Source organism: Hyla sarda, unplaced genomic scaffold, assembly GCF_029499605.1.
Source record: "Hyla sarda isolate aHylSar1 unplaced genomic scaffold, aHylSar1.hap1 scaffold_220, whole genome shotgun sequence".
Taxonomy (NCBI): Eukaryota; Metazoa; Chordata; class Amphibia; order Anura; family Hylidae; genus Hyla; species Hyla sarda.
In genome coordinates, this window is record NW_026608873.1 from 131,089 (window position 1) to 159,051 (window position 27,963).

Below are 27,963 nucleotides of genomic sequence, written 5' to 3' on the forward strand. Positions count from 1 at the left end.
AGAAGCTAAAGTCGCAGAAATGTCACACATATTTGGCCTGCAACTTTCTGTGCGACAAATTCAGACAGGAAAAATCAGTATAAATCCTTAGAAAATTATCCCCCAGTGTCTCCATCTGCTGGCGGTATTGAATAAGCATTGCTGCACTGATGGGGTATGCATTAGACGAAAAAAAAGAAGAAAAAGAAGAATAATACGCCCAGAAAAGAGGCGAAAAGGAGAAAAACGTAAAAAAACGTGAAAAAAAAGTAAGAGGAAGAGAAGGGAAAAAAAGGTGGAAATGGGTTTAAAAGTGATTTCGGCGGAGAAATATATATATATATATATATATATATATATATATATATATATATACGCGCACACACACACATATATATAAACGTATTCTCCGTTGAGATATTGCAGCCGCTGCTGTGTCCAGGCCCAGGAGCCTTAGCACTGTGCTGTGATGTCACTCAATACCACTGACATCACTAGGTGTAAACAACATCTCTCCTTTGCTGTGTATGTGACTATGGAGCTGTTTGGTGATGTCGTCTATTATGGCCTTCATAGAAGCAACAGGAGATTGTTGCATCCATCTAGAACCCTCAGAACTACAGTGCTATGATGTCACTCACTTCCACAGGCCTTGCAGAGTGTAAACAACAACAACCCAGCTTTGTTGTGTATGTAACCATAGGGATTTGTGATGTCACCTAGAACCTTCACAGCAGCGACAGCTTTATGAGGAGCATCAGCACTGCTCTGCCTGAGCAGAACCATCACCGCCATAGGTTGTCAAATAACCCGGATTTAACCCACACAGGTAAGTCCAATGGGGTGCAGGCATGTCCTCTATGCTTACAGCTTCCCGTGGGTGTTGGTTTGATACCGTTTGGGGACAGCCAAGGAGGCATCTGCAGGCAACAAAGGTAGGTGTGTGCTTGTGTGTGTGTTTCCTATGCAGATCCTAAGCCCAGTGTCACATGCAAGTAGGAGGAGTAAGAAGGGTTCCTGGCAAATCCGGGTTATGGATTGCATTTAAAAAGGCCCCGTGGGAGTGCAATGGGCCCCTGTCTTGCTGCTTAGCAATAATGGTATGGGTTTAGGTTCTGCTGTGTGTACTGGTGGTTGACTGCCCCCCAGCCCAGAGTGTGCATGGAAAATTGTCTGGCAGCCTCCCTGACAGCAAGCAGTGATAGTGCCCATGAAGGGGACCTTGTTGGGCCCGCCCCTTTCACGGTTATCGCTTCTCGGCCTTTTGGCTAAGATCAAGTGTAGTATCTGTTCTTATCAGTTTAATATCTGATACGTCCCCTATCTGGGGACCATATATTAAATGGATTTTTGAGAACGGGGGCCGATTTCGAAGCTTGCTTCCGTCGCCCTATGCATTGACCCGATATGGCAGTATCTTCGGGTACAGTGCACCACCCCCTTACAGGGTTAAAAAGAAAGATTCCTACTTTCATTGCTACCTGCTTGCTGGCTAGCCAGCTAGCCAGCCCTGTGGGCCTTGCTGCTGCAGCCAAAAAACAAAAGGTGGTGCTGCTGCTGCTGCTTCTGCTGCTTCTGCTTCTGCTTGTGTCTGGCCCCTGTTGGAGCGTCCAGGCACAGGACTTCTGCTGCTGCTGACTAAATGGCCTCCTTAATTGGATCATTTGAGTAGCCAGCACACCTGTGCAGGTAGGGCATGACATGATAGGCAGCTGCCTTGATAGCGGGTGGGTGCTGAATGTTCCTAATTGACAAAATAAGATTAATGCTTATGAAGAAATATAAAATCTCATCCCTTCCCCAATATCGCGCCACACCCCTACCCCTTAATTCCCTGGTTGAACTTGATGGACATATGTCTTTTTTCGACCGTACTAACTATGTAACTATGTAACATAACATGGGGGGGGGGGGGGGGGGGTCTCCTGGCTGTTCACACAGGTGTGTCATTGCTGTACATTGACCATGCATTGCTTCTGTGGTATTGCAAAGGCAAAGACAAATGCTTCCAGCCATCCATTGCACTAATGGATTGGTCATCAGCTGGCTGTCTATGTCCCGCATCAATATAGACCAAAGTACAGAGGGTTAGGCTATGCTATTGTGCACCTACCTGATGCATCAGAAGGTGCGAGGCCCTTGCTAAATTCTGTGCACAGACTTTGAGATCTATACTTTAGACTGTATCTAAACCTGCTCCAACATGGACTGACATTCTGGCCTACTTTCAGCCGATGCGACTTGTCTGTCGCTGAACAGTCGCTTTTTATGTATTCAGCACCTATGTATAATGTTGTAAAAATGCTCTAGAAGCTAAAGTCGCAGAAATGTCACACATATTTGGCCTGCAACTTTCTGTGCGACAAATTCAGACAGGAAAAATCAGTATAAATCCTTAGAAAATTATCCCCCAGTGTCTCCATCTGCTGGCGGTATTGAATAAGCATTGCTGCACTGATGGGGTATGCATTAGACGAAAAAAAAGAAGAAAAAGAAGAATAATACGCCCAGAAAAGAGGCGAAAAGGAGAAAAACGTAAAAAAACGTGAAAAAAAAGTAAGAGGAAGAGAAGGGAAAAAAAGGTGGAAATGGGTTTAAAAGTGATTTCGGCGGAGAAATATATATATATATATATATATATATATATATATATATATATATATATACGCGCACACACACACATATATATAAACGTATTCTCCGTTGAGATATTGCAGCCGCTGCTGTGTCCAGGCCCAGGAGCCTTAGCACTGTGCTGTGATGTCACTCAATACCACTGACATCACTAGGTGTAAACAACATCTCTCCTTTGCTGTGTATGTGACTATGGAGCTGTTTGGTGATGTCGTCTATTATGGCCTTCATAGAAGCAACAGGAGATTGTTGCATCCATCTAGAACCCTCAGAACTACAGTGCTATGATGTCACTCACTTCCACAGGCCTTGCAGAGTGTAAACAACAACAACCCAGCTTTGTTGTGTATGTAACCATAGGGATTTGTGATGTCACCTAGAACCTTCACAGCAGCGACAGCTTTATGAGGAGCATCAGCACTGCTCTGCCTGAGCAGAACCATCACCGCCATAGGTTGTCAAATAACCCGGATTTAACCCACACAGGTAAGTCCAATGGGGTGCAGGCATGTCCTCTATGCTTACAGCTTCCCGTGGGTGTTGGTTTGATACCGTTTGGGGACAGCCAAGGAGGCATCTGCAGGCAACAAAGGTAGGTGTGTGCTTGTGTGTGTGTTTCCTATGCAGATCCTAAGCCCAGTGTCACATGCAAGTAGGAGGAGTAAGAAGGGTTCCTGGCAAATCCGGGTTATGGATTGCATTTAAAAAGGCCCCGTGGGAGTGCAATGGGCCCCTGTCTTGCTGCTTAGCAATAATGGTATGGGTTTAGGTTCTGCTGTGTGTACTGGTGGTTGACTGCCCCCCAGCCCAGAGTGTGCATGGAAAATTGTCTGGCAGCCTCCCTGACAGCAAGCAGTGATAGTGCCCATGAAGGGGACCTTGTTGGGCCCGCCCCTTTCACGGTTATCGCTTCTCGGCCTTTTGGCTAAGATCAAGTGTAGTATCTGTTCTTATCAGTTTAATATCTGATACGTCCCCTATCTGGGGACCATATATTAAATGGATTTTTGAGAACGGGGGCCGATTTCGAAGCTTGCTTCCGTCGCCCTATGCATTGACCCGATATGGCAGTATCTTCGGGTACAGTGCACCACCCCCTTACAGGGTTAAAAAGAAAGATTCCTACTTTCATTGCTACCTGCTTGCTGGCTAGCCAGCTAGCCAGCCCTGTGGGCCTTGCTGCTGCAGCCAAAAAACAAAAGGTGGTGCTGCTGCTGCTGCTTCTGCTGCTTCTGCTTCTGCTTGTGTCTGGCCCCTGTTGGAGCGTCCAGGCACAGGACTTCTGCTGCTGCTGACTAAATGGCCTCCTTAATTGGATCATTTGAGTAGCCAGCACACCTGTGCAGGTAGGGCATGACATGATAGGCAGCTGCCTTGATAGCGGGTGGGTGCTGAATGTTCCTAATTGACAAAATAAGATTAATGCTTATGAAGAAATATAAAATCTCATCCCTTCCCCAATATCGCGCCACACCCCTACCCCTTAATTCCCTGGTTGAACTTGATGGACATATGTCTTTTTTCGACCGTACTAACTATGTAACTATGTAACATAACATGGGGGGGGGGGGGTCTCCTGGCTGTTCACACAGGTGTGTCATTGCTGTACATTGACCATGCATTGCTTCTGTGGTATTGCAAAGGCAAAGACAAATGCTTCCAGCCATCCATTGCACTAATGGATTGGTCATCAGCTGGCTGTCTATGTCCCGCATCAATATAGACCAAAGTACAGAGGGTTAGGCTATGCTATTGTGCACCTACCTGATGCATCAGAAGGTGCGAGGCCCTTGCTAAATTCTGTGCACAGACTTTGAGATCTATACTTTAGACTGTATCTAAACCTGCTCCAACATGGACTGACATTCTGGCCTACTTTCAGCCGATGCGACTTGTCTGTCGCTGAACAGTCGCTTTTTATGTATTCAGCACCTATGTATAATGTTGTAAAAATGCTCTAGAAGCTAAAGTCGCAGAAATGTCACACATATTTGGCCTGCAACTTTCTGTGCGACAAATTCAGACAGGAAAAATCAGTATAAATCCTTAGAAAATTATCCCCCAGTGTCTCCATCTGCTGGCGGTATTGAATAAGCATTGCTGCACTGATGGGGTATGCATTAGACGAAAAAAAAGAAGAAAAAGAAGAATAATACGCCCAGAAAAGAGGCGAAAAGGAGAAAAACGTAAAAAAACGTGAAAAAAAAGTAAGAGGAAGAGAAGGGAAAAAAAGGTGGAAATGGGTTTAAAAGTGATTTTGGCGGAGAAATATATATATATATATATATATATATATATATATATATATACGCGCACACACACACATATATATAAACGTATTCTCCGTTGAGATATTGCAGCCGCTGCTGTGTCCAGGCCCAGGAGCCTTAGCACTGTGCTGTGATGTCACTCAATACCACTGACATCACTAGGTGTAAACAACATCTCTCCTTTGCTGTGTATGTGACTATGGAGCTGTTTGGTGATGTCGTCTATTATGGCCTTCATAGAAGCAACAGGAGATTGTTGCATCCATCTAGAACCCTCAGAACTACAGTGCTATGATGTCACTCACTTCCACAGGCCTTGCAGAGTGTAAACAACAACAACCCAGCTTTGTTGTGTATGTAACCATAGGGATTTGTGATGTCACCTAGAACCTTCACAGCAGCGACAGCTTTATGAGGAGCATCAGCACTGCTCTGCCTGAGCAGAACCATCACCGCCATAGGTTGTCAAATAACCCGGATTTAACCCACACAGGTAAGTCCAATGGGGTGCAGGCATGTCCTCTATGCTTACAGCTTCCCGTGGGTGTTGGTTTGATACCGTTTGGGGACAGCCAAGGAGGCATCTGCAGGCAACAAAGGTAGGTGTGTGCTTGTGTGTGTGTTTCCTATGCAGATCCTAAGCCCAGTGTCACATGCAAGTAGGAGGAGTAAGAAGGGTTCCTGGCAAATCCGGGTTATGGATTGCATTTAAAAAGGCCCCGTGGGAGTGCAATGGGCCCCTGTCTTGCTGCTTAGCAATAATGGTATGGGTTTAGGTTCTGCTGTGTGTACTGGTGGTTGACTGCCCCCCAGCCCAGAGTGTGCATGGAAAATTGTCTGGCAGCCTCCCTGACAGCAAGCAGTGATAGTGCCCATGAAGGGGACCTTGTTGGGCCCGCCCCTTTCACGGTTATCGCTTCTCGGCCTTTTGGCTAAGATCAAGTGTAGTATCTGTTCTTATCAGTTTAATATCTGATACGTCCCCTATCTGGGGACCATATATTAAATGGATTTTTGAGAACGGGGGCCGATTTCGAAGCTTGCTTCCGTCGCCCTATGCATTGACCCGATATGGCAGTATCTTCGGGTACAGTGCACCACCCCCTTACAGGGTTAAAAAGAAAGATTCCTACTTTCATTGCTACCTGCTTGCTGGCTAGCCAGCTAGCCAGCCCTGTGGGCCTTGCTGCTGCAGCCAAAAAACAAAAGGTGGTGCTGCTGCTGCTGCTTCTGCTGCTTCTGCTTCTGCTTGTGTCTGGCCCCTGTTGGAGCGTCCAGGCACAGGACTTCTGCTGCTGCTGACTAAATGGCCTCCTTAATTGGATCATTTGAGTAGCCAGCACACCTGTGCAGGTAGGGCATGACATGATAGGCAGCTGCCTTGATAGCGGGTGGGTGCTGAATGTTCCTAATTGACAAAATAAGATTAATGCTTATGAAGAAATATAAAATCTCATCCCTTCCCCAATATCGCGCCACACCCCTACCCCTTAATTCCCTGGTTGAACTTGATGGACATATGTCTTTTTTCGACCGTACTAACTATGTAACTATGTAACATAACATGGGGGGGGGGTCTCCTGGCTGTTCACACAGGTGTGTCATTGCTGTACATTGACCATGCATTGCTTCTGTGGTATTGCAAAGGCAAAGACAAATGCTTCCAGCCATCCATTGCACTAATGGATTGGTCATCAGCTGGCTGTCTATGTCCCGCATCAATATAGACCAAAGTACAGAGGGTTAGGCTATGCTATTGTGCACCTACCTGATGCATCAGAAGGTGCGAGGCCCTTGCTAAATTCTGTGCACAGACTTTGAGATCTATACTTTAGACTGTATCTAAACCTGCTCCAACATGGACTGACATTCTGGCCTACTTTCAGCCGATGCGACTTGTCTGTCGCTGAACAGTCGCTTTTTATGTATTCAGCACCTATGTATAATGTTGTAAAAATGCTCTAGAAGCTAAAGTCGCAGAAATGTCACACATATTTGGCCTGCAACTTTCTGTGCGACAAATTCAGACAGGAAAAATCAGTATAAATCCTTAGAAAATTATCCCCCAGTGTCTCCATCTGCTGGCGGTATTGAATAAGCATTGCTGCACTGATGGGGTATGCATTAGACGAAAAAAAAGAAGAAAAAGAAGAATAATACACCCAGAAAAGAGGCGAAAAGGAGAAAAACGTAAAAAAACGTGAAAAAAAAGTAAGAGGAAGAGAAGGGAAAAAAAGGTGGAAATGGGTTTAAAAGTGATTTCGGCGGAGAAATATATATATATATATATATATATATATATATATATATATATATATATACGCGCACACACACACATATATATAAACGTATTCTCCGTTGAGATATTGCAGCCGCTGCTGTGTCCAGGCCCAGGAGCCTTAGCACTGTGCTGTGATGTCACTCAATACCACTGACATCACTAGGTGTAAACAACATCTCTCCTTTGCTGTGTATGTGACTATGGAGCTGTTTGGTGATGTCGTCTATTATGGCCTTCATAGAAGCAACAGGAGATTGTTGCATCCATCTAGAACCCTCAGAACTACAGTGCTATGTTGTCACTCACTTCCACAGGCCTTGCAGAGTGTAAACAACAACAACCCAGCTTTGTTGTGTATGTAACCATAGGGATTTGTGATGTCACCTAGAACCTTCACAGCAGCGACAGCTTTATGAGGAGCATCAGCACTGCTCTGCCTGAGCAGAACCATCACCGCCATAGGTTGTCAAATAACCCGGATTTAACCCACACAGGTAAGTCCAATGGGGTGCAGGCATGTCCTCTATGCTTACAGCTTCCCGTGGGTGTTGGTTTGATACCGTTTGGGGACAGCCAAGGAGGCATCTGCAGGCAACAAAGGTAGGTGTGTGCTTGTGTGTGTGTTTCCTATGCAGATCCTAAGCCCAGTGTCACATGCAAGTAGGAGGAGTAAGAAGGGTTCCTGGCAAATCCGGGTTATGGATTGCATTTAAAAAGGCCCCGTGGGAGTGCAATGGGCCCCTGTCTTGCTGCTTAGCAATAATGGTATGGGTTTAGGTTCTGCTGTGTGTACTGGTGGTTGACTGCCCCCCAGCCCAGAGTGTGCATGGAAAATTGTCTGGCAGCCTCCCTGACAGCAAGCAGTGATAGTGCCCATGAAGGGGACCTTGTTGGGCCCGCCCCTTTCACGGTTATCGCTTCTCGGCCTTTTGGCTAAGATCAAGTGTAGTATCTGTTCTTATCAGTTTAATATCTGATACGTCCCCTATCTGGGGACCATATATTAAATGGATTTTTGAGAACGGGGGCCGATTTCGAAGCTTGCTTCCGTCGCCCTATGCATTGACCCGATATGGCAGTATCTTCGGGTACAGTGCACCACCCCCTTACAGGGTTAAAAAGAAAGATTCCTACTTTCATTGCTACCTGCTTGCTGGCTAGCCAGCTAGCCAGCCCTGTGGGCCTTGCTGCTGCAGCCAAAAAACAAAAGGTGGTGCTGCTGCTGCTGCTTCTGCTGCTTCTGCTTCTGCTTGTGTCTGGCCCCTGTTGGAGCGTCCAGGCACAGGACTTCTGCTGCTGCTGACTAAATGGCCTCCTTAATTGGATCATTTGAGTAGCCAGCACACCTGTGCAGGTAGGGCATGACATGATAGGCAGCTGCCTTGATAGCGGGTGGGTGCTGAATGTTCCTAATTGACAAAATAAGATTAATGCTTATGAAGAAATATAAAATCTCATCCCTTCCCCAATATCGCGCCACACCCCTACCCCTTAATTCCCTGGTTGAACTTGATGGACATATGTCTTTTTTCGACCGTACTAACTATGTAACTATGTAACATAACATGGGGGGGGGGGGGTCTCCTGGCTGTTCACACAGGTGTGTCATTGCTGTACATTGACCATGCATTGCTTCTGTGGTATTGCAAAGGCAAAGACAAATGCTTCCAGCCATCCATTGCACTAATGGATTGGTCATCAGCTGGCTGTCTATGTCCCGCATCAATATAGACCAAAGTACAGAGGGTTAGGCTATGCTATTGTGCACCTACCTGATGCATCAGAAGGTGCGAGGCCCTTGCTAAATTCTGTGCACAGACTTTGAGATCTATACTTTAGACTGTATCTAAACCTGCTCCAACATGGACTGACATTCTGGCCTACTTTCAGCCGATGCGACTTGTCTGTCGCTGAACAGTCGCTTTTTATGTATTCAGCACCTATGTATAATGTTGTAAAAATGCTCTAGAAGCTAAAGTCGCAGAAATGTCACACATATTTGGCCTGCAACTTTCTGTGCGACAAATTCAGACAGGAAAAATCAGTATAAATCCTTAGAAAATTATCCCCCAGTGTCTCCATCTGCTGGCGGTATTGAATAAGCATTGCTGCACTGATGGGGTATGCATTAGACGAAAAAAAAGAAGAAAAAGAAGAATAATACGCCCAGAAAAGAGGCGAAAAGGAGAAAAACGTAAAAAAACGTGAAAAAAAAGTAAGAGGAAGAGAAGGGAAAAAAAGGTGGAAATGGGTTTAAAAGTGATTTCGGCGGAGAAATATATATATATATATATATATATATATATATATATATATATATATACGCGCACACACACACATATATATAAACGTATTCTCCGTTGAGATATTGCAGCCGCTGCTGTGTCCAGGCCCAGGAGCCTTAGCACTGTGCTGTGATGTCACTCAATACCACTGACATCACTAGGTGTAAACAACATCTCTCCTTTGCTGTGTATGTGACTATGGAGCTGTTTGGTGATGTCGTCTATTATGGCCTTCATAGAAGCAACAGGAGATTGTTGCATCCATCTAGAACCCTCAGAACTACAGTGCTATGATGTCACTCACTTCCACAGGCCTTGCAGAGTGTAAACAACAACAACCCAGCTTTGTTGTGTATGTAACCATAGGGATTTGTGATGTCACCTAGAACCTTCACAGCAGCGACAGCTTTATGAGGAGCATCAGCACTGCTCTGCCTGAGCAGAACCATCACCGCCATAGGTTGTCAAATAACCCGGATTTAACCCACACAGGTAAGTCCAATGGGGTGCAGGCATGTCCTCTATGCTTACAGCTTCCCGTGGGTGTTGGTTTGATACCGTTTGGGGACAGCCAAGGAGGCATCTGCAGGCAACAAAGGTAGGTGTGTGCTTGTGTGTGTGTTTCCTATGCAGATCCTAAGCCCAGTGTCACATGCAAGTAGGAGGAGTAAGAAGGGTTCCTGGCAAATCCGGGTTATGGATTGCATTTAAAAAGGCCCCGTGGGAGTGCAATGGGCCCCTGTCTTGCTGCTTAGCAATAATGGTATGGGTTTAGGTTCTGCTGTGTGTACTGGTGGTTGACTGCCCCCCAGCCCAGAGTGTGCATGGAAAATTGTCTGGCAGCCTCCCTGACAGCAAGCAGTGATAGTGCCCATGAAGGGGACCTTGTTGGGCCCGCCCCTTTCACGGTTATCGCTTCTCGGCCTTTTGGCTAAGATCAAGTGTAGTATCTGTTCTTATCAGTTTAATATCTGATACGTCCCCTATCTGGGGACCATATATTAAATGGATTTTTGAGAACGGGGGCCGATTTCGAAGCTTGCTTCCGTCGCCCTATGCATTGACCCGATATGGCAGTATCTTCGGGTACAGTGCACCACCCCCTTACAGGGTTAAAAAGAAAGATTCCTACTTTCATTGCTACCTGCTTGCTGGCTAGCCAGCTAGCCAGCCCTGTGGGCCTTGCTGCTGCAGCCAAAAAACAAAAGGTGGTGCTGCTGCTGCTGCTTCTGCTGCTTCTGCTTCTGCTTGTGTCTGGCCCCTGTTGGAGCGTCCAGGCACAGGACTTCTGCTGCTGCTGACTAAATGGCCTCCTTAATTGGATCATTTGAGTAGCCAGCACACCTGTGCAGGTAGGGCATGACATGATAGGCAGCTGCCTTGATAGCGGGTGGGTGCTGAATGTTCCTAATTGACAAAATAAGATTAATGCTTATGAAGAAATATAAAATCTCATCCCTTCCCCAATATCGCGCCACACCCCTACCCCTTAATTCCCTGGTTGAACTTGATGGACATATGTCTTTTTTCGACCGTACTAACTATGTAACTATGTAACATAACATGGGGGGGGGGTCTCCTGGCTGTTCACACAGGTGTGTCATTGCTGTACATTGACCATGCATTGCTTCTGTGGTATTGCAAAGGCAAAGACAAATGCTTCCAGCCATCCATTGCACTAATGGATTGGTCATCAGCTGGCTGTCTATGTCCCGCATCAATATAGACCAAAGTACAGAGGGTTAGGCTATGCTATTGTGCACCTACCTGATGCATCAGAAGGTGCGAGGCCCTTGCTAAATTCTGTGCACAGACTTTGAGATCTATACTTTAGACTGTATCTAAACCTGCTCCAACATGGACTGACATTCTGGCCTACTTTCAGCCGATGCGACTTGTCTGTCGCTGAACAGTCGCTTTTTATGTATTCAGCACCTATGTATAATGTTGTAAAAATGCTCTAGAAGCTAAAGTCGCAGAAATGTCACACATATTTGGCCTGCAACTTTCTGTGCGACAAATTCAGACAGGAAAAATCAGTATAAATCCTTAGAAAATTATCCCCCAGTGTCTCCATCTGCTGGCGGTATTGAATAAGCATTGCTGCACTGATGGGGTATGCATTAGACGAAAAAAAAGAAGAAAAAGAAGAATAATACGCCCAGAAAAGAGGCGAAAAGGAGAAAAACGTAAAAAAACGTGAAAAAAAAGTAAGAGGAAGAGAAGGGAAAAAAAGGTGGAAATGGGTTTAAAAGTGATTTCGGCGGAGAAATATATATATATATATATATATATATATATATATATATATATACTAGAACCAAGCAAAAAGTTGCAGCACTCCAATTCCGGTAGAAAAAGATTTGTGTATTTATTCACCACATCTCAAAAATACAGCAACGTTTCAGCTCAACAATAGAGCCTTTCTCAAGCTTAGTGACAACTGCTAGGTAGGGGGTTTTTATACCCAATCAAGTGTGTATAATCAACATACAATTAAAACAATCCAAAGTGTGCAATTCGTAATCAATACAGTGCAGTAGATTAATAAGTGCTCATACATAAAGTACTATTACAGTACATAAAGTGCTGGATGATTAAAAACATATACATAAATAAGAAATGCTTGAAACTGTAGACTCATAGTTAATAACATAATTATTGGTATGTAAAACACCTGTAGTGAACATGATTATATAATATAATCGCATGGAAGAACTCACCCGCTCTGTGTGTCTAATGGCGCTGACGGCTTGTGGTATTCGGCTGTGCGCGTGCGCCAACCTTCTGATGCGGTCGGCTCGTACTGACTCGCCGGACGCATGCGTCAGAAACCAAAACAAACAAGTCATGTGATAAAGCACATGACTTGTATGTCAGCTGACCCGTTGCCACGGATACCTCCGACGCAACAAGCTGTCGTAGGTGTCCGAAACGGGAAATGTATAATGAGTACATAGAATAACATGTGGTGGATGTGACATTATTGGTGTAAAACATCACTAGTGCGTAATATTAACCAATTAGTACTAGAACATAGCAAGTACTAGATAGTGCTTGATATAACACCTGTGCATAAGTACTCAAAATTAAACACATAAACATTCTGTGAACATACATTGTAATATTATTATGTGTAATTGTATAAGGATTCAATTGAATCTAGAGTGTGTTCCACCCATATAGAGGGTCATAGAGGAAGAGGACACCAGGGGATGGTCAGGGATTCTCTGGGTCAAAACGGATAAAAAATAATAAAAATATAAAAAATAAAATAAAAGAATAATAAATAAAGAAGATGTAATAAATATAAAAAAATATAGAGAAAAAATAAAGAAATAAATATAAATAAAATCCATCATCAAGTAAAAAAATTATTTTAAAAAACAAATTAAATAAAGAAACAAATAATTAAATAGGATACAAGTTGTGGTCACATGATCTCCAACTGAAGGCAAAGGGACTGGTGTGTGTGTCACTTAACTCCCTGGTTTGTAGGGTACTGGTTGAGCCACCTAACAAGAAGCCCCACCAACACCACCAGAAGTCTCTCCGGTACAGAGGGAACAGAAGACCCCTACCTCCAGAGAAACTCCATCTACAGCCAAAACGGGAGTGTGCCCGCTATTTCAGCAGCACCTGCTAGGACACATATAACACACCATCCCTCATGCATGCCAACCTGTTCTAGGGTAGACCACCAAGATATAGTAGATAAAGGAATAAAGAAATATAATAAAAAAAATAAAAAAATATAGAAATATTAAAATAAAAAAAATATCAAAAATAAAAAATAGAAATAAACAATATGAAAAAAATCAAACAAATATATTTAAACCAAACAAATATGTTTGACCCAGGTACCTGCACCAACCACAGGTCTGACCTATACCTATGACCACCCGTGGATGTCTACTTATAAGAAAGATATAATCAATCCATTTCAAAATCTAAATATAGTGCCACAACCACCATAGTTAATGTACTGTTTTTATTGGAATAGATGGAGCAGAATAAGCAAATACAACTATTCAGAGCGTGTGATGTTCTTCCAGCGTCTTGTTCAAGTATTGTAACAATCTGAAAACATAAACAAATAAATAAGTATTAATAAAGGCACAGCAATAGTCACATAAAATGCTTAGAATAGAGGTAAACATGATCATGAGCTTTCGAGACACGCAAAAATTTCCTATATAGTGTTAAACTCAGCGTTCATACCATGTGGACGTAAAGAATTTAACCTGTGTATCCACCAAAGCTCCTTCTTTCTAAGTAAAGCCAGTCTGTCGCCGCCCCGACTGGGGATGGGGACATGATCAATGGCCATAAAGCGAAGATCTTTCTCATCATGTTGCATCTCGCTAAAGTGTTTAGATACCGGTAGGTCCATTTTCTTACGTCTAATGCAGTACCTATGATTGTTAATCCTCGTTTTGAGGCTCCAAGTGGTTTGTCCGACATACAAAAGTTGACATGGACACATTAGTACATAAATGACCCATGTGGAGTCACACGTCAAAAAGTGTCTAAGTGTGTAAATATAATCTGTTTGGGGATGTTTGAAATTAGAGCCCTTCATCATTTGTGTACAATTTATGCATGAAAGACAGGGGTATGAACCCAGCCTCCTACTGGTAAGGAATGTTTGTCCCCCCGTCTTCTTTTTCAATGCTGTTGTGTTTACCAATTTGTCCTTAAGGCTAGTTGACCTCCTATAAGACATCAATGGGTTAGATTTGAATTCTTGAATATTTGCAAAACTATTTTGTAAAATATACCAGTGTCTATTAATTATTCGTGAAATAGCTCCACTGCGTACATTGTAGTTAGATGTAAAAGGAATCCTTTTTTCTGTAATTCTTGGTTTGGGTCTGAGTGTAGTCTCCCTATCAAGGGTCTCAACCCTCTCTCTATGTTTAGAAATGACTGATATGGGATACCCTCGCTCTCGGAAATTGTTAGTCATATTATCCAAAGTGGTTCGTAGAACCGTATCATCATCAACAATCCTCCTAGCCCTCAGCATCTGGCTGTATGGTAGGGATTCTATCATACGTCTAGGATGACAACTGCGAAAATGTAAGAGTGTATTTTTGTCAGTTGGTTTAGTGTATAAACATGTCCCCAACTTGTTACCATCTCTATGAATCATTACATCAAGAAAGCTAATGCTTTCCCTAGAATGGGTCATAGTGAATTTGATGTTGGTGTCAATATTATTTAAGAATTGAAAAAAATCAAAAAGTTCAGACTCTGAGCCAGACCACAGGAGGAAGATGTCGTCAATAAACCGCCACCACCCCAGACAATGTCTGAAGTGGTGGCATGAATAGACGACATCCTCCTCCATGTCCGCAACGTATAGGTTCGCGTACATGGGCGCCACATTGGTGCCCATGGCGGTACCTACACGTTGCAGAAAGAACTGGCCCTCAAAAAGAAAATAATTGTTGGTAAGGATGAGGAACAACAGCTGCAGTACAAAGTCTTGAGCTGTCAGGGAAAATGCTGATTTCGCCAAGACCCTCTGTATTGCCGCCATACCCTTTTCGTGACTGATAGAAGTATATAGACTCGTGATGTCAAAGGACACCAGAAACACATCCTCTGGAATCCTGACATCACGAATTTTCAACAAGAAATCGCTAGTATCCCTGATATAGGATTTGGACTCAAAGACAAAAGGCCTCAAAATTCTATCCAAAAAAATAGAAGCATTACTCAAGATACCATTACGCCCTGATACTATGGGCCTACCAGGTGGACACTCCAACGATTTATGGATCTTGGGCAATACATATATGGTAGGTGTTACTGGATGTTGTATTATCAGAAAATCTCTTAAACTGTCGTCAATCAATTGGTTTGTATGTGCTTCCTCTACTACTCTTAACAACTTGTTCCTAATCAGATGTTTGGGATCACTATCTAATCTCTGGTATGTTGTAGTGTCATTAAGTTGTCTGTATAATTCCTTGTTGTACTCAGCTGTGTCCATCACCACGACCCCACCACCCTTATCCGCAGGTTTGATGGTGAGGTCGTGGTCACGGACAAGCTGATCCAACGCTTCTTTTTCTGCTTGTGTGAGGTTATGTTGTCTACACCCCTCTGTCTCAAATTCTAATTTAAGCTGTTCCAGGTCATGTTTAACCATTGCTATATATGTATCAAGTGGGTGTGAAACTATCCCTGGATTAAATGTACTTTTGTTAAATAATCCAAAATTTTTTAGACATAATTCGTGTCCACTATTAACAACATTAGAGACTTGAGTTACATCATTATGCGTATTAAACCAGATTTTTAATTTTATCCGTCTAAAAAAGGCCTGCAAATCACATTCAATAGAAAACCAGTCTGGAACTGATATTAAGCAATAGGATAGACCCTTAGATAACAAAGATATTTGGGCATCAGTTAAGGTATGAGAGGAGATATTTACCACAGTTTGTAAGGTATTTAAGTCCTTTTCCGGGAGGGTTGAGTCCGTTGTTGTATCTTGGGTGGCCGTTGATTTCTTGTTTTTCCGGAACCTGTTGCGTTTCCTTCCTCCCCTTCTGGTTGGTTTCCTATGGGGGTACTGGGAGGATGATCCCCCCTCAAGTCTTTTAATAAAAAAGAAGAAGCATCAGGATCAATATTAGCTTGAACAAAGTTATTATTCTTCCCTTTCTTGTTCATGGCGCCAGGTTTGTTGGTATAGTTGTAATCAAATTGGTTCCATGTGTATACCCGACCAGCTGTATAATCACCAAGATCTCTATACCACTTTTTTTTCTTAATATCCATCGTGTCATTCTTAAATTTATCAAGGAAACCTTTGGTTTTCTCCATATATTTATTGAAATCATCAGTAGATAGCATAGTACTTAAGTTTGCTTCCAATTCAATTAATTTCTCTCTAACAGTCAACAGTTCTTGTTGTAAAAAATCCAAATTAAGTAGAATAATGTCAAGAGCATATCTGTCTGATATACTCTCAAACTTTTTCCTAAAGTCCACATTTTCAGTATGTACCGTAGGTCTCAATCTCGATCTCATCCCTCTAGGGATCCTCTTGCATTTGTAATATTCCCCCAACGTAGTTAGATGCAAGTCCAAAATGATGGCATGCTTAGACTCATATTCATACTTGCGTTTAACATCCGTGATGGTCGGCGTTGCCAGGAAAGTTGCGTCACCTCTCAAGCCACTAAGGATCCTATTCACCTCCTCTTCAGCATAAGACGAGACATGTGGTGATCTATCCTCAGAATTCGTCTCCATGTTAGCAGTGTGCCAGCAAAATAGTGATCAGCTCAATAAAGACAAAAAATATTGCAGCACAACTCAAAAAATATAGTGGGTGCCAAGCAAACCAGGCCCGATCAAGGCCAGCAGATACTAGAACCAAGCAAAAAGGTGCAGCACTCCAATTCCGGTAGAAAAAGATTTGTGTATTTATTCACCACATCTCAAAAATACAGCAACGTTTCAGCTCAACAATAGAGCCTTTCTCAAGCTTAGTGACAACTGCTAGGTAGGGGGTTTTTATACCCAATCAAGTGTGTATAATCAACATACAATTAAAACAATCCAAAGTGTGCAATTCGTAATCAATACAGTGCAGTAGATTAATAAGTGCTCATACATAAAGTACTATTACAGTACATAAAGTGCTGGATGATTAAAAACATATACATAAATAAGAAATGCTTGAAACTGTAGACTCATAGTTAATAACATAATTATTGGTATGTAAAACACCTGTAGTGAACATGATTATATAATATAATCGCATGGAAGAACTCACCCGCTCTGTGTGTCTAATGGCGCTGACGGCTTGTGGTATTCGGCTGTGCGCGTGCGCCAACCTTCTGATGCGGTCGGCTCGTACTGACTCGCCGGACGCATGCGTCAGAAACCAAAACAAACAAGTCATGTGATAAAGCACATGACTTGTATGTCAGCTGACCCGTTGCCACGGATACCTCCGACGCAACAAGCTGTCGTAGGTGTCCGAAACGGGAAATGTATAATGAGTACATAGAATAACATGTGGTGGATGTGACATTATTGGTGTAAAACATCACTAGTGCGTAATATTAACCAATTAGTACTAGAACATAGCAAGTACTAGATAGTGCTTGATATAACACCTGTGCATAAGTACTCAAAATTAAACACATAAACATTCTGTGAACATACATTGTAATATTATTATGTGTAATTGTATAAGGATTCAATTGAATCTAGAGTGTGTTCCACCCATATAGAGGGTCATAGAGGAAGAGGACACCAGGGGATGGTCAGGGATTCTCTGGGTCAAAACGGATAAAAAATAATAAAAAAAGAATTCAAATCTAACCCATTGATGTCTTATAGGAGGTCAACTAGCCTTAAGGACAAATTGGTAAACACAACAGCATTGAAAAAGAAGACGGGGGGACAAACATTCCTTACCAGTAGGAGGCTGGGTTCATACCCCTGTCTTTCATGCATAAATTGTACACAAATGATGAAGGGCTCTAATTTCAAACATCCCCAAACAGATTATATTTACACACTTAGACACTTTTTGACGTGTGACTCCACATGGGTCATTTATGTACTAATGTGTCCATGTCAACTTTTGTATGTCGGACAAACCACTTGGAGCCTCAAAACGAGGATTAACAATCATAGGTACTGCATTAGACGTAAGAAAATGGACCTACCGGTATCTAAACACTTTAGCGAGATGCAACATGATGAGAAAGATCTTCGCTTTATGGCCATTGATCATGTCCCCATCCCCAGTCGGGGCGGCGACAGACTGGCTTTACTTAGAAAGAAGGAGCTTTGGTGGATACACAGGTTAAATTCTTTACGTCCACATGGTATGAACGCTGAGTTTAACACTATATAGGAAATTTTTGCGTGTCTCGAAAGCTCATGATCATGTTTACCTCTATTCTAAGCATTTTATGTGACTATTGCTGTGCCTTTATTAATACTTATTTATTTGTTTATGTTTTCAGATTGTTACAATACTTGAACAAGACGCTGGAAGAACATCACACGCTCTGAATAGTTGTATTTGCTTATTCTGCTCCATCTATTCCAATAAAAACAGTACATTAACTATGGTGGTTGTGGCACTATATTTAGATTTTGAAATGGATTGATTATATCTTTCTTATAAGTAGACATCCACGGGTGGTCATAGGTATAGGTCAGACCTGTGGTTGGTGCAGGTACCTGGGTCAAACATATTTGTTTGGTTTAAATATATTTGTTTGATTTTTTTCATATTGTTTATTTCTATTTTTTATTTTTGATATTTTTTTTATTTTAATATTTCTATATTTTTTTATTTTTTTTATTATATTTCTTTATTCCTTTATCTACTATATCTTGGTGGTCTACCCTAGAACAGGTTGGCATGCATGAGGGATGGTGTGTTATATGTGTCCTAGCAGGTGCTGCTGAAATAGCGGGCACACTCCCGTTTTGGCTGTAGATGGAGTTTCTCTGGAGGTAGGGGTCTTCTGTTCCCTCTGTACCGGAGAGACTTCTGGTGGTGTTGGTGGGGCTTCTTGTTAGGTGGCTCAACCAGTACCCTACAAACCAGGGAGTTAAGTGACACACACACCAGTCCCTTTGCCTTCAGTTGGAGATCATGTGACCACAACTTGTATCCTATTTAATTATTTGTTTCTTTATTTAATTTGTTTTTTAAAATAATTTTTTTACTTGATGATGGATTTTATTTATATTTATTTCTTTATTTTTTCTCTATATTTTTTTATATTTATTACATCTTCTTTATTTATTATTCTTTTATTTTATTTTTTATATTTTTATTATTTTTTATCCGTTTTGACCCAGAGAATCCCTGACCATCCCCTGGTGTCCTCTTCCTCTATGACCCTCTATATGGGTGGAACACACTCTAGATTCAATTGAATCCTTATACAATTACACATAATAATATTACAATGTATGTTCACAGAATGTTTATGTGTTTAATTTTGAGTACTTATGCACAGGTGTTATATCAAGCACTATCTAGTACTTGCTATGTTCTAGTACTAATTGGTTAATATTACGCACTAGTGATGTTTTACACCAATAATGTCACATCCACCACATGTTATTCTATGTACTCATTATACATTTCCCGTTTCGGACACCTACGACAGCTTGTTGCGTCGGAGGTATCCGTGGCAACGGGTCAGCTGACATACAAGTCATGTGCTTTATCACATGACTTGTTTGTTTTGGTTTCTGACGCATGCGTCCGGCGAGTCAGTACGAGCCGACCGCATCAGAAGGTTGGCGCACGCGCACAGCCGAATACCACAAGCCGTCAGCGCCATTAGACACACAGAGCGGGTGAGTTCTTCCATGCGATTATATTATATAATCATGTTCACTACAGGTGTTTTACATACCAATAATTATGTTATTAACTATGAGTCTACAGTTTCAAGCATTTCTTATTTATGTATATGTTTTTAATCATCCAGCACTTTATGTACTGTAATAGTACTTTATGTATGAGCACTTATTAATCTACTGCACTGTATTGATTACGAATTGCACACTTTGGATTGTTTTAATTGTATGTTGATTATACACACTTGATTGGGTATAAAAACCCCCTACCTAGCAGTTGTCACTAAGCTTGAGAAAGGCTCTATTGTTGAGCTGAAACGTTGCTGTATTTTTGAGATGTGGTGAATAAATACACAAATCTTTTTCTACCGGAATTGGAGTGCTGCACCTTTTTGCTTGGTTCTAGTATCTGCTGGCCTTGATCGGGCCTGGTTTGCTTGGCACCCACTATATTTTTTGAGTTGTGCTGCAATATTTTTTGTCTTTATATATATATATATATATATATATATACGCGCACACACACACATATATATAAACGTATTCTCCGTTGAGATATTGCAGCCGCTGCTGTGTCCAGGCCCAGGAGCCTTAGCACTGTGCTGTGATGTCACTCAATACCACTGACATCACTAGGTGTAAACAACATCTCTCCTTTGCTGTGTATGTGACTATGGAGCTGTTTGGTGATGTCGTCTATTATGGCCTTCATAGAAGCAACAGGAGATTGTTGCATCCATCTAGAACCCTCAGAACTACAGTGCTATGTTGTCACTCACTTCCACAGGCCTTGCAGAGTGTAAACAACAACAACCCAGCTTTGTTGTGTATGTAACCATAGGGATTTGTGATGTCACCTAGAACCTTCACAGCAGCGACAGCTTTATGAGGAGCATCAGCACTGCTCTGCCTGAGCAGAACCATCACCGCCATAGGTTGTCAAATAACCCGGATTTAACCCACACAGGTAAGTCCAATGGGGTGCAGGCATGTCCTCTATGCTTACAGCTTCCCGTGGGTGTTGGTTTGATACCGTTTGGGGACAGCCAAGGAGGCATCTGCAGGCAACAAAGGTAGGTGTGTGCTTGTGTGTGTGTTTCCTATGCAGATCCTAAGCCCAGTGTCACATGCAAGTAGGAGGAGTAAGAAGGGTTCCTGGCAAATCCGGGTTATGGATTGCATTTAAAAAGGCCCCGTGGGAGTGCAATGGGCCCCTGTCTTGCTGCTTAGCAATAATGGTATGGGTTTAGGTTCTGCTGTGTGTACTGGTGGTTGACTGCCCCCCAGCCCAGAGTGTGCATGGAAAATTGTCTGGCAGCCTCCCTGACAGCAAGCAGTGATAGTGCCCATGAAGGGGACCTTGTTGGGCCCGCCCCTTTCACGGTTATCGCTTCTCGGCCTTTTGGCTAAGATCAAGTGTAGTATCTGTTCTTATCAGTTTAATATCTGATACGTCCCCTATCTGGGGACCATATATTAAATGGATTTTTGAGAACGGGGGCCGATTTCGAAGCTTGCTTCCGTCGCCCTATGCATTGACCCGATATGGCAGTATCTTCGGGTACAGTGCACCACCCCCTTACAGGGTTAAAAAGAAAGATTCCTACTTTCATTGCTACCTGCTTGCTGGCTAGCCAGCTAGCCAGCCCTGTGGGCCTTGCTGCTGCAGCCAAAAAACAAAAGGTGGTGCTGCTGCTGCTGCTTCTGCTGCTTCTGCTTCTGCTTGTGTCTGGCCCCTGTTGGAGCGTCCAGGCACAGGACTTCTGCTGCTGCTGACTAAATGGCCTCCTTAATTGGATCATTTGAGTAGCCAGCACACCTGTGCAGGTAGGGCATGACATGATAGGCAGCTGCCTTGATAGCGGGTGGGTGCTGAATGTTCCTAATTGACAAAATAAGATTAATGCTTATGAAGAAATATAAAATCTCATCCCTTCCCCAATATCGCGCCACACCCCTACCCCTTAATTCCCTGGTTGAACTTGATGGACATATGTCTTTTTTCGACCGTACTAACTATGTAACTATGTAACATAACATGGGGGGGGGGGGGGGGGGGGGTCTCCTGGCTGTTCACACAGGTGTGTCATTGCTGTACATTGACCATGCATTGCTTCTGTGGTATTGCAAAGGCAAAGACAAATGCTTCCAGCCATCCATTGCACTAATGGATTGGTCATCAGCTGGCTGTCTATGTCCCGCATCAATATAGACCAAAGTACAGAGGGTTAGGCTATGCTATTGTGCACCTACCTGATGCATCAGAAGGTGCGAGGCCCTTGCTAAATTCTGTGCACAGACTTTGAGATCTATACTTTAGACTGTATCTAAACCTGCTCCAACATGGACTGACATTCTGGCCTACTTTCAGCCGATGCGACTTGTCTGTCGCTGAACAGTCGCTTTTTATGTATTCAGCACCTATGTATAATGTTGTAAAAATGCTCTAGAAGCTAAAGTCGCAGAAATGTCACACATATTTGGCCTGCAACTTTCTGTGCGACAAATTCAGACAGGAAAAATCAGTATAAATCCTTAGAAAATTATCCCCCAGTGTCTCCATCTGCTGGCGGTATTGAATAAGCATTGCTGCACTGATGGGGTATGCATTAGACGAAAAAAAAGAAGAAAAAGAAGAATAATACGCCCAGAAAAGAGGCGAAAAGGAGAAAAACGTAAAAAAACGTGAAAAAAAAGTAAGAGGAAGAGAAGGGAAAAAAAGGTGGAAATGGGTTTAAAAGTGATTTCGGCGGAGAAATATATATATATATATATATATATATATATATATATACGCGCACACACACACATATATATAAACGTATTCTCCGTTGAGATATTGCAGCCGCTGCTGTGTCCAGGCCCAGGAGCCTTAGCACTGTGCTGTGATGTCACTCAATACCACTGACATCACTAGGTGTAAACAACATCTCTCCTTTGCTGTGTATGTGACTATGGAGCTGTTTGGTGATGTCGTCTATTATGGCCTTCATAGAAGCAACAGGAGATTGTTGCATCCATCTAGAACCCTCAGAACTACAGTGCTATGATGTCACTCACTTCCACAGGCCTTGCAGAGTGTAAACAACAACAACCCAGCTTTGTTGTGTATGTAACCATAGGGATTTGTGATGTCACCTAGAACCTTCACAGCAGCGACAGCTTTATGAGGAGCATCAGCACTGCTCTGCCTGAGCAGAACCATCACCGCCATAGGTTGTCAAATAACCCGGATTTAACCCACACAGGTAAGTCCAATGGGGTGCAGGCATGTCCTCTATGCTTACAGCTTCCCGTGGGTGTTGGTTTGATACCGTTTGGGGACAGCCAAGGAGGCATCTGCAGGCAACAAAGGTAGGTGTGTGCTTGTGTGTGTGTTTCCTATGCAGATCCTAAGCCCAGTGTCACATGCAAGTAGGAGGAGTAAGAAGGGTTCCTGGCAAATCCGGGTTATGGATTGCATTTAAAAAGGCCCCGTGGGAGTGCAATGGGCCCCTGTCTTGCTGCTTAGCAATAATGGTATGGGTTTAGGTTCTGCTGTGTGTACTGGTGGTTGACTGCCCCCCAGCCCAGAGTGTGCATGGAAAATTGTCTGGCAGCCTCCCTGACAGCAAGCAGTGATAGTGCCCATGAAGGGGACCTTGTTGGGCCCGCCCCTTTCACGGTTATCGCTTCTCGGCCTTTTGGCTAAGATCAAGTGTAGTATCTGTTCTTATCAGTTTAATATCTGATACGTCCCCTATCTGGGGACCATATATTAAATGGATTTTTGAGAACGGGGGCCGATTTCGAAGCTTGCTTCCGTCGCCCTATGCATTGACCCGATATGGCAGTATCTTCGGGTACAGTGCACCACCCCCTTACAGGGTTAAAAAGAAAGATTCCTACTTTCATTGCTACCTGCTTGCTGGCTAGCCAGCTAGCCAGCCCTGTGGGCCTTGCTGCTGCAGCCAAAAAACAAAAGGTGGTGCTGCTGCTGCTGCTTCTGCTGCTTCTGCTTCTGCTTGTGTCTGGCCCCTGTTGGAGCGTCCAGGCACAGGACTTCTGCTGCTGCTGACTAAATGGCCTCCTTAATTGGATCATTTGAGTAGCCAGCACACCTGTGCAGGTAGGGCATGACATGATAGGCAGCTGCCTTGATAGCGGGTGGGTGCTGAATGTTCCTAATTGACAAAATAAGATTAATGCTTATGAAGAAATATAAAATCTCATCCCTTCCCCAATATCGCGCCACACCCCTACCCCTTAATTCCCTGGTTGAACTTGATGGACATATGTCTTTTTTCGACCGTACTAACTATGTAACTATGTAACATAACATGGGGGGGGGGGGGGGGGGTCTCCTGGCTGTTCACACAGGTGTGTCATTGCTGTACATTGACCATGCATTGCTTCTGTGGTATTGCAAAGGCAAAGACAAATGCTTCCAGCCATCCATTGCACTAATGGATTGGTCATCAGCTGGCTGTCTATGTCCCGCATCAATATAGACCAAAGTACAGAGGGTTAGGCTATGCTATTGTGCACCTACCTGATGCATCAGAAGGTGCGAGGCCCTTGCTAAATTCTGTGCACAGACTTTGAGATCTATACTTTAGACTGTATCTAAACCTGCTCCAACATGGACTGACATTCTGGCCTACTTTCAGCCGATGCGACTTGTCTGTCGCTGAACAGTCGCTTTTTATGTATTCAGCACCTATGTATAATGTTGTAAAAATGCTCTAGAAGCTAAAGTCGCAGAAATGTCACACATATTTGGCCTGCAACTTTCTGTGCGACAAATTCAGACAGGAAAAATCAGTATAAATCCTTAGAAAATTATCCCCCAGTGTCTCCATCTGCTGGCGGTATTGAATAAGCATTGCTGCACTGATGGGGTATGCATTAGACGAAAAAAAAGAAGAAAAAGAAGAATAATACGCCCAGAAAAGAGGCGAAAAGGAGAAAAACGTAAAAAAACGTGAAAAAAAAGTAAGAGGAAGAGAAGGGAAAAAAAGGTGGAAATGGGTTTAAAAGTGATTTCGGCGGAGAAATATATATATATATATATATATATATATATATATACGCGCACACACACACATATATATAAACGTATTCTCCGTTGAGATATTGCAGCCGCTGCTGTGTCCAGGCCCAGGAGCCTTAGCACTGTGCTGTGATGTCACTCAATACCACTGACATCACTAGGTGTAAACAACATCTCTCCTTTGCTGTGTATGTGACTATGGAGCTGTTTGGTGATGTCGTCTATTATGGCCTTCATAGAAGCAACAGGAGATTGTTGCATCCATCTAGAACCCTCAGAACTACAGTGCTATGATGTCACTCACTTCCACAGGCCTTGCAGAGTGTAAACAACAACAACCCAGCTTTGTTGTGTATGTAACCATAGGGATTTGTGATGTCACCTAGAACCTTCACAGCAGCGACAGCTTTATGAGGAGCATCAGCACTGCTCTGCCTGAGCAGAACCATCACCGCCATAGGTTGTCAAATAACCCGGATTTAACCCACACAGGTAAGTCCAATGGGGTGCAGGCATGTCCTCTATGCTTACAGCTTCCCGTGGGTGTTGGTTTGATACCGTTTGGGGACAGCCAAGGAGGCATCTGCAGGCAACAAAGGTAGGTGTGTGCTTGTGTGTGTGTTTCCTATGCAGATCCTAAGCCCAGTGTCACATGCAAGTAGGAGGAGTAAGAAGGGTTCCTGGCAAATCCGGGTTATGGATTGCATTTAAAAAGGCCCCGTGGGAGTGCAATGGGCCCCTGTCTTGCTGCTTAGCAATAATGGTATGGGTTTAGGTTCTGCTGTGTGTACTGGTGGTTGACTGCCCCCCAGCCCAGAGTGTGCATGGAAAATTGTCTGGCAGCCTCCCTGACAGCAAGCAGTGATAGTGCCCATGAAGGGGACCTTTTTGGGCCCGCCCCTTTCACGGTTATCGCTTCTCGGCCTTTTGGCTAAGATCAAGTGTAGTATCTGTTCTTATCAGTTTAATATCTGATACGTCCCCTATCTGGGGACCATATATTAAATGGATTTTTGAGAACGGGGGCCGATTTCGAAGCTTGCTTCCGTCGCCCTATGCATTGACCCGATATGGCAGTATCTTCGGGTACAGTGCACCACCCCCTTACAGGGTTAAAAAGAAAGATTCCTACTTTCATTGCTACCTGCTTGCTGGCTAGCCAGCTAGCCAGCCCTGTGGGCCTTGCTGCTGCAGCCAAAAAACAAAAGGTGGTGCTGCTGCTGCTGCTTCTGCTGCTTCTGCTTCTGCTTGTGTCTGGCCCCTGTTGGAGCGTCCAGGCACAGGACTTCTGCTGCTGCTGACTAAATGGCCTCCTTAATTGGATCATTTGAGTAGCCAGCACACCTGTGCAGGTAGGGCATGACATGATAGGCAGCTGCCTTGATAGCGGGTGGGTGCTGAATGTTCCTAATTGACAAAATAAGATTAATGCTTATGAAGAAATATAAAATCTCATCCCTTCCCCAATATCGCGCCACACCCCTACCCCTTAATTCCCTGGTTGAACTTGATGGACATATGTCTTTTTTCGACCGTACTAACTATGTAACTATGTAACATAACATGGGGGGGGGGGGGGGGTCTCCTGGCTGTTCACACAGGTGTGTCATTGCTGTACATTGACCATGCATTGCTTCTGTGGTATTGCAAAGGCAAAGACAAATGCTTCCAGCCATCCATTGCACTAATGGATTGGTCATCAGCTGGCTGTCTATGTCCCGCATCAATATAGACCAAAGTACAGAGGGTTAGGCTATGCTATTGTGCACCTACCTGATGCATCAGAAGGTGCGAGGCCCTTGCTAAATTCTGTGCAGAGACTTTGACATCTATACTTTAGACTGTATCTAAACCTGCTCCAACATGGACTGACATTCTGGCCTACTTTCAGCCGATGCGACTTGTCTGTCGCTGAACAGTCGCTTTTTATGTATTCAGCACCTATGTATAATGTTGTAAAAATGCTCTAGAAGCTAAAGTCGCAGAAATGTCACACATATTTGGCCTGCAACTTTCTGTGCGACAAATTCAGACAGGAAAAATCAGTATAAATCCTTAGAAAATTATCCCCCAGTGTCTCCATCTGCTGGCGGTATTGAATAAGCATTGCTGCACTGATGGGGTATGCATTAGACGAAAAAAAAGAAGAAAAAGAAGAATAATACGCCCAGAAAAGAGGCGAAAAGGAGAAAAACGTAAAAAAAACGTGAAAAAAAAGTAAGAGGAAGAGAAGGGAAAAAAAGGTGGAAATGGGTTTAAAAGTGATTTCGGCGGAGAAATATATATATATATATATATATATATATATATATATATATATATACGCGCACACACACACATATATATAAACGTATTCTCCGTTGAGATATTGCAGCCGCTGCTGTGTCCAGGCCCAGGAGCCTTAGCACTGTGCTGTGATGTCACTCAATACCACTGACATCACTAGGTGTAAACAACATCTCTCCTTTGCTGTGTATGTGACTATGGAGCTGTTTGGTGATGTCGTCTATTATGGCCTTCATAGAAGCAACAGGAGATTGTTGCATCCATCTAGAACCCTCAGAACTACAGTGCTATGATGTCACTCACTTCCACAGGCCTTGCAGAGTGTAAACAACAACAACCCAGCTTTGTTGTGTATGTAACCATAGGGATTTGTGATGTCACCTAGAACCTTCACAGCAGCGACAGCTTTATGAGGAGCATCAGCACTGCTCTGCCTGAGCAGAACCATCACCGCCATAGGTTGTCAAATAACCCGGATTTAACCCACACAGGTAAGTCCAATGGGGTGCAGGCATGTCCTCTATGCTTACAGCTTCCCGTGGGTGTTGGTTTGATACCGTTTGGGGACAGCCAAGGAGGCATCTGCAGGCAACAAAGGTAGGTGTGTGCTTGTGTGTGTGTTTCCTATGCAGATCCTAAGCCCAGTGTCACATGCAAGTAGGAGGAGTAAGAAGGGTTCCTGGCAAATCCGGGTTATGGATTGCATTTAAAAAGGCCCCGTGGGAGTGCAATGGGCCCCTGTCTTGCTGCTTAGCAATAATGGTATGGGTTTAGGTTCTGCTGTGTGTACTGGTGGTTGACTGCCCCCCAGCCCAGAGTGTGCATGGAAAA

The 27,963-nt window shown here is 43.4% G+C and overlaps 8 non-coding genes across 8 annotated transcripts; all 8 read left to right on the forward strand.

Annotated features, from left to right (window-relative positions):
- The first annotated feature begins 1,227 nt into the window (after positions 1-1,227).
- LOC130320543 (U2 spliceosomal RNA) lies at positions 1,228-1,418 on the forward strand. Its single transcript, XR_008866419.1, has one exon. It is a non-coding gene; the product is annotated as a U2 spliceosomal RNA (small nuclear RNA).
- Positions 1,419-3,518: 2,100 nt separating this feature from the next.
- On the forward strand, positions 3,519-3,709 carry LOC130320544 (U2 spliceosomal RNA). Its single transcript, XR_008866420.1, has one exon. It is a non-coding gene; the product is annotated as a U2 spliceosomal RNA (small nuclear RNA).
- Positions 3,710-5,795: 2,086 nt separating this feature from the next.
- LOC130320545 (U2 spliceosomal RNA) lies at positions 5,796-5,986 on the forward strand. Its single transcript, XR_008866421.1, has one exon. It is a non-coding gene; the product is annotated as a U2 spliceosomal RNA (small nuclear RNA).
- A 2,091-nt stretch (positions 5,987-8,077) lies between these two features.
- On the forward strand, positions 8,078-8,268 carry LOC130320546 (U2 spliceosomal RNA). The gene has a single exon (XR_008866422.1). It is a non-coding gene; the product is annotated as a U2 spliceosomal RNA (small nuclear RNA).
- A 2,092-nt stretch (positions 8,269-10,360) lies between these two features.
- Positions 10,361-10,551, forward strand: LOC130320351 (U2 spliceosomal RNA). The gene has a single exon (XR_008866253.1). It is a non-coding gene; the product is annotated as a U2 spliceosomal RNA (small nuclear RNA).
- A 10,649-nt stretch (positions 10,552-21,200) lies between these two features.
- Positions 21,201-21,391, forward strand: LOC130320352 (U2 spliceosomal RNA). The gene has a single exon (XR_008866254.1). It is a non-coding gene; the product is annotated as a U2 spliceosomal RNA (small nuclear RNA).
- A 2,090-nt stretch (positions 21,392-23,481) lies between these two features.
- On the forward strand, positions 23,482-23,672 carry LOC130320353 (U2 spliceosomal RNA). The gene has a single exon (XR_008866255.1). It is a non-coding gene; the product is annotated as a U2 spliceosomal RNA (small nuclear RNA).
- Positions 23,673-25,757: 2,085 nt separating this feature from the next.
- On the forward strand, positions 25,758-25,948 carry LOC130320354 (U2 spliceosomal RNA). The gene has a single exon (XR_008866256.1). It is a non-coding gene; the product is annotated as a U2 spliceosomal RNA (small nuclear RNA).
- The last annotated feature ends 2,015 nt before the right edge of the window (positions 25,949-27,963 follow it).